Here is a 7,067-nt window from a genome sequence, read left to right as displayed (position 1 = left end):
GGGGCCGACTTGACGGCAAATATCAACAACATATTTGTATCATTGTACAAATCATTACCATCCCAGTTCACCTCAAGTGTCCAAGCATCCAGTCAACTGTTTATCAGGATAAAAGAAGGAAATTGTCAAATTAATTTTGAAATTTGGGTCCTTTTACTACAGTTCTTTGAGTTAGTGTTCTACATTTTTTTTTTTTTTTTGGTCTGGCTGAGAAAATGATCTCTCATGCTATCTAGTACCACAGAGGTCAATTGAAGTCTGTGGCAAGTCTGGCTTAGTTTCTGCTCAGAGTTACTTGGGACTGATCACTGAGAAACTGCCAACATGTCACTCTAAATGGCATCCCAAGAAAGCAGAGACACTGACAAGTCAGAAAGTTATTTTCTATCATAACTTTTCTCCACAAACCAAAGTGGTGAGATGAAGTGGGTGGGTAATTTATACTACAGGCATCTCACATCAATCTTGTCTGGGAAAGGCAAACTTTAATTAAGATGAACTTTTAAAATATGGTTTAAATAAATATATTCCTTATTATTAGTTCAAAGAAAAGAGGAAACTATCAAGTCCACTACTATGTATACTGTTCAATGATCTTCATTCCTATTGTAACTCTGGTAAAATTAAAATTAACATCAATTATACGGAGTTTATGAAGATTCTGATCTTACTTTAGGGGATCAAGGCAAACAATATATCTTGTATTTTGCAAAAGAAGTGGGAAAAGTAAGTATGCTAACTTCTTTAAAATCGCATAAAATATCTATCCTCCTTAAAGACATGCTCCAATTTACAGCATGAAATGTTGATGGCCGATGAGTGTATCCTCATGCTTACAAATAATATACTTCCATATGAGCCCTCACCATGATCCTTATCATTGACACTGGGGACATTTGAACATATTTAGTCTATTGCTTAAAAAATCCTTCATGACTTTGTAGGTTTAAACAAACAAACAGACAAACAAACAACTAATGGAAGAGACCACACACAAAAAAAGTTGTATAGGTTTGACACTATTTAAAGTCTTTACTTTAAAAACATTAGATATTATAATCAAGCAAAAAAAAAAAAAGATGGCAAATACAATAATACTGTTAACATTTTAATGTATAATGTTACATGGGTTGTTTTATAAGTACTGATACTCCAACAGGTCAATGGAAAAATTATATGAGAATAAAATTCACAAAATAAGAATATGAATAATAACATTTTAAAGTATGTAAAGGAAAATAAAGGCTCCCACTGCTGTCATTTTTCACCTAGTTAATAGTTGTTGTTGTTATTATGACCCACTGAGTTGATTCTGACTCAGAGCAGCCCTATTATAACAGAACAAAACACTGCCTGCACCTGTGCCATCCGAACAATAATTGACATGTTTGAGCCCATTATTGCAGCCACTATGTCAGTCCATATCTTTGAGGATATTCTTCCACTTCACTGACCCTCTGCTTTACCAAGCATGAAGTCCTTCTGTAGGGACTGATCCCTCCTGATAAAATGTCCAAAGTATGTGAGAAGGAGTCTCGTCATCCTCACTTTTAAGGAGTGTTCTGGTTGTACTTCTTCCAAGAGAGATTACTTTGTTCTTTAGCAGACTATGGTGTATTTAATATTCTTCAAAAACATCATAACTCAAATGCATTAAATCCTCTTTGGCCTTTCTTATTCCTTGTCCAATTCATGCATGCATATGAGGCTACTTAAAATTCAGGGGCACCTTAGTACTTAGGGTGGTAGTTTCTTTTTTAACACTTTAAAGAGAACTTTTGCAGCAGATTTGCTCAATGCAATGCATCATTTGATTTTTTGACTGCTGCTTCTTTAGGCATCAATTGTGGATCCAAGTAATGAAATCCTTGACAACATCACTATTTTCTCTATTTATCATGATGTTGCTTATTGGTCCATTTATAAGGACTTTCATTTTCTTTATGCTGAGTTGTAAACTATACTGAGGGCTGTAGTCTTTGATTTCCATCAGTAAATGCTTCAAATCCTCTTCACTTTCAGCAAGCAAGGTTATGTCATCTGCATATTATGGGTTGTTAATGAGTCTTCTTCCGATCTTGATGCCCCTTTCTTCTTCATGTAATCCAGCTTCTCGGATCATTTGCTCAGTATACAGATTAAATAAGTATGGTGAAAAGATACAACCCTGACACACAGCTTTCTGGATTTTAAACCATGTAATATCCCTTTGTTCTGTTTGAATGACTGCCTTGGTCTATGTACAGGTTCTGTATGAGCACAATTAAGTGTTCCGGAATTCCCATTCTTTGCAATATTATCCATAATTTGTTATGATCAACACAGTCAAATGCTTTTGCATAGTCAATAAAACACAGATAAACATCTTTCTGGTACTTGCTTTCAGCCAAGAGCCATGTAGCATCAGTAATGATATCCCTTGCTCCCCGTCCTCTTCTGAATCCTGCTTGAATTTACATCAGTTTCCTGTTGATGTACTGCTGCAACCATTTTTGAATTATCTGCCACAAAATTTTACTTGTGTGTGATATTAACAATGCTGTTCAAAAATTTCTACATTTTGTTGAATCACTTTTCTTTGGAATAGACACAAAAATAGATTTCTTCCATTTGGTCTTCCAAATTTCTTGGCATAATAGAGTGAGTGCTTCCAGTGTTGCCTCCATGTGTTGAAAATCTCAGTTGGTGCTCCTTTAATTCCTAGAGTCCTTTTCTTCACCAGTGCCTTCAGTGCAGCTTGCACTTCTTCCTTCAATACCATTGGCTCTTGATCTTATGCTACCTCTTGAAATAGTTGTACATCAACCAATCCTTTCTGGTACAGTGTTTCTGTGTATTCCTTCATCTTTTGATGCTTCCTGCACTGTTCAGCATTTTGTCCATAGAATCCTTCAACACTGCAACTTGAAACTTGGGATATTTCTTCAGTTCTTTCAGCTTGAGAAATGGCAAGTGTGTTCTAACTCCAGGTTTTGCACATTTCATTATAATACTTTACTTAGTCTTCTTGAGCCACCCTTTGAAATATTCTGTTCAGCTCTTTTACTTCATCATTTCTTCCATTTGCTTTAGCTAGTCTATGTTAAAAAGCTAGTTTCAGAGTTTCTTCTGCCATACATGTTGGTCTTGTCTCTATTTTCATTATTTTTATGACCTTTTGCTTTCTTTGTGTATGATGTCCTTGATGTTATACCATAACTTGTCTGGTTTTTGATCATTAGTGTTCAGTGTGTCAAATCTATGCTTGTGATAATTTCTACATTCAGGTCCAATATATTCAAAGTCATACTTTGGCTCTCATGAATTTGCTTTACTTTTCTTAAGCTTCAACTCAAACTTGCATATGACCAATTTATGGTCTGTTCCTCAACAGGCCCCTGCCCTTTTTCTGACTGATGATATTGAGCTTCTGCATCATCTCTTTTCCCAGGTATAGTTGATTTGATTCCTGTGTATTCTGCCCAGTAAGGTTTACATGTATAATCATTTTTTATGTTGTTGAAAGGGTATCTACAATGAATAAGTCATTGGTCTTGCAAAATTCTATCATGTGATCTCCAGCATTGTTTCTATCACAAAAGTAGTATTTTACAACTACTGATCCTATTTTTTGTTTCCAGCACTTGTATTGTAATCACCAATAATTACTCTGTCAGGTTTTCATAGTGTGATGGCTTTTGTGTTGCTGTGATGCTGAAAGGTATGTTCCTGGTATTTTAAATTACATCATGGTCACCAATGATGTACTTATTTCAGTGGCACTTCTGGATTAAGAACTGGTGATCTACTTCTGACAAAAGTTGACCAGTAGAAATGTTACAGAAATCAGGAGAACATTGTCTGATATGTCTGATACAATGCTAGAAGATGAATCCCTCAGGTTCAAATGTACCCAAAATACAACTGGGGAAGGGCTGCTTCCTCACCATGGATCTGATCTTAATGATGTAGGTCAAGTAAAGTTTTTGGGGTCTTCATGTGTAGATATGGCAGGATGCAAACATCCATTAATAACTAGAATGTGGAATGTAAGAATATGACTCAAGGAAAATTGGAAGTTGTCAAAAATGAAATGGAATGCGTAAACATCAATATCCTAGGCATTAGTGAGCTGGAATAGACTGGTATTGGACATTATGAATTAGACCATTATATAATCTACTATCTCGGAAGGAAGATGGGGCAATCTACTTCCGTAGTGATATTGCCTCAGAAACCCAAGGAGGGGTCGCTATGAGTCGGGTCCAACTTGACGGCACATAACAACAACAACAACAACATAATCTACTATACCAGGAATTATAAATTGAAGAGGAACAGCATTGCATTCATGGGCATAAAGAACATTTCAAGATCTATCCTAAAGTAGAATGCTGTCAGTGATAGGATAAAATCTTTACGTCTACAAGGAAGAACAGTCAATACAACCATTTTTCAAATTAATTACCAACCACTAATGCTGAAGGTGAAGAAATAGAAAAATTTTCAACAACTTCTGCTGTCTGCATAATGTAATATACAGTCAAGATACATTGATACTGGTAATTCGAATGTGAAACCTAGTTAAGCAACAGTTTTAATGAGATCTTTCATTGTTGGTAAGAATAGGGACCGGTAGAATTTTGTAAGACAAACAATCAATTCATTGGAAATACTTTTTTTTTTCAACAACATGAATGGCAAGTATACGTGAAGACCTCACCATATGGTATATACAAGAATTAAATAGACTACATCTATAGAAAGAGATGACAGAGATAGTTGTTGCCTGACAGTCACTACTTACCACTCTAATCAGGTTCACAATAGAAGGTCCTGGACAGAGAGGACAAAATATATGTAGAATAAAATTCAGAATCATAAAGAAGACCAGACTTACTGGTTTGATAGGGGTTGGTGGAACCCCTGAGACTGTGGTGCTTAGAACCTCTTCAAGCCAGGATCTGAACTATCTCTGGGTATCAATTTTCAGTCAAGCAATAGACAGGCCTATAAGGTGCATAATAACACCATGGAAGAATGCACTCCTCTGCACTATCAGCCTCATAAGACCAAAAGGTCAGCATTTGTCAAAAAAAATCCAAAAAACCTCAGAAGGCAGAAAGGTACAGAAAAGAAGGATGAATGGAATCGAGGAATCCAGGGAGAAAATGGGAAGAGTGTTGTTAAATTGATGTGATTACAACTAATGTCACAAAAGAAAACAAACACAAATTTTGAGTGAAAAACTAATTTTCTCTGTACACAGTCATGCAAATGACAATAAAAAGTTAAAAAAAAAAAGAAACAGAGAGGAGGAGAGATGGTAGAGAACATCAATATCATCAGTCAGTAAAAGGGCAGGGGCTTGTTGAGGAACAGACCATAAATTGGTCATATGCAAGTTCATTGAAGTTTAAGAAAAGTGAAGCAAATTCATGAGAGCCAAAGTATGACTTTGAATATATTGGACCAGAATGTAGAGATTATCACAAGTATAGATTTGACACATTGAATGCAAATGATAAAAAACCAGACAAGTTATGTGATAACATCAAGGACATCAGGTTTGGAAGAGACCACAGCCCAGACTCCATCTAGTCCTCAGGTTCTTAGACTACCAAATAATTCTCAGAGAATGCTATTGTTGGTTTCTGGCAAGATGGTGAACTAGGCAGAAAGACTGCACAGACCCTCTTCAACAAAGAAAAGGTAAACCAATTAACGCAGACACAGAAGATAATCCTGGACCCCTGAGCCTTGAAGGGGAGGATATAGAAGTGGACTAAACCCCAACTAGCAGAAGAATTTGTGTGAAAATACCAAAAAAGGAGACATACAAAGCTGCGGTCTGGCAGTGATCCTAAGCAAATTTGATGGCACAGACAGCTTGGAGATTCCCGAGTGGTGGTAGGACCTAAGAATTAACCTAAAAATCAGCCCTGTTAGCCAGGGACTGCACAGAGGACTGCTCTGGTGGCTGGGGAATAAACGGAGAAGGTGAAGAGAAAGGCGGGCTTAGCTGTGGACTTTTGCCAGTCCGGAGGGCACCGCCATTTTGAAGGTTTAAAAGTGGCTTGACTATTTTGGATACTTAAAATCGGTGTTGGCACATTCCTGGGGCTTGAGAACACATTCTGCTTTCCAGCAACCCCAAGGTCACTCCGGACCTGCAAGACTGAAAAGGTACCACATTCCTCTAGTCACTCTTATACCCGGCAAATGCTTGGTGAATGGAGGTGCGGCCATCCCCCACTCCCACCTACCTTCTGGGCCCACAGGAACTCCATCACTGTCTGTGTGCTCAGACAGAGCCTGGGTACCCTGCCCTGTCCTTCACCAATTTTTTTTTTCTTTCTTTTCTCTGGTGATTAGTTTGCTTGTATTTGTCTGTTTTAAAACAACTATTATTATTAATACTTTTGTGCTTTTTACTGTTATACTTAATCTTCCCCTCCAAGGTCCTAGTTTTCAGCACTTTTTCTTTTCCTTGTTCCTGGTTGAAATTTTATTTTCCCCCTTTTTTTCTCGTGGTTAACCCTGCTCCTTGTTTTTCTTTTTGCATTTTTCCCATTGTTATTTTCTTCATTATTCTCCTTCTCTACTTTTTTTCTCTTAGTGCCCTATACCCAGATATTGCAGGTTTTCATGTTTTTTTCTTCTTGTTTTTCTCCTTTTTCTTTTTTTGGTTACTGTTCCTGTGTGATTACATGGTATGCTTTTTGTCCATGTGCTTTTAGTTTTTTGATGGTTATTCAATTATAATTTGTGTCTAACTAAGTGGGAGACAACAAGAGTCCCCACATGACACAACTACACCCAACCTCCTGCAACTTCACTTACTTAGTGAGAGCTACTACCTCCTTCTCCACCAATGGGCCAATGATAAAAAAAACACCAACAAGAGCCTGAATCACCCTTGGATCCTCTTCACAAACAGTTAAAAGAGATCTAAATAGAACAATGCCACAATGTCTTGGAGACAACAGACCATCACAGTCCACACAAAGAAGCAAGATAAAGTGGTAGAAACAAGGGAGCAGAATACAGACCCAGAACACATCTCTGAGGAAGAAGCAGCATTGGAA

The sequence above is a fragment of the Orycteropus afer genome, unplaced genomic scaffold (assembly GCF_000298275.1).
Source record: "Orycteropus afer afer isolate SDZICR_OR568_19922 unplaced genomic scaffold, OryAfe1.0 scaffold00081, whole genome shotgun sequence".
NCBI lineage: Eukaryota > Metazoa > Chordata > Mammalia > Tubulidentata > Orycteropodidae > Orycteropus > Orycteropus afer.
Note: the sequence above shows the minus strand (reverse complement) of the source record.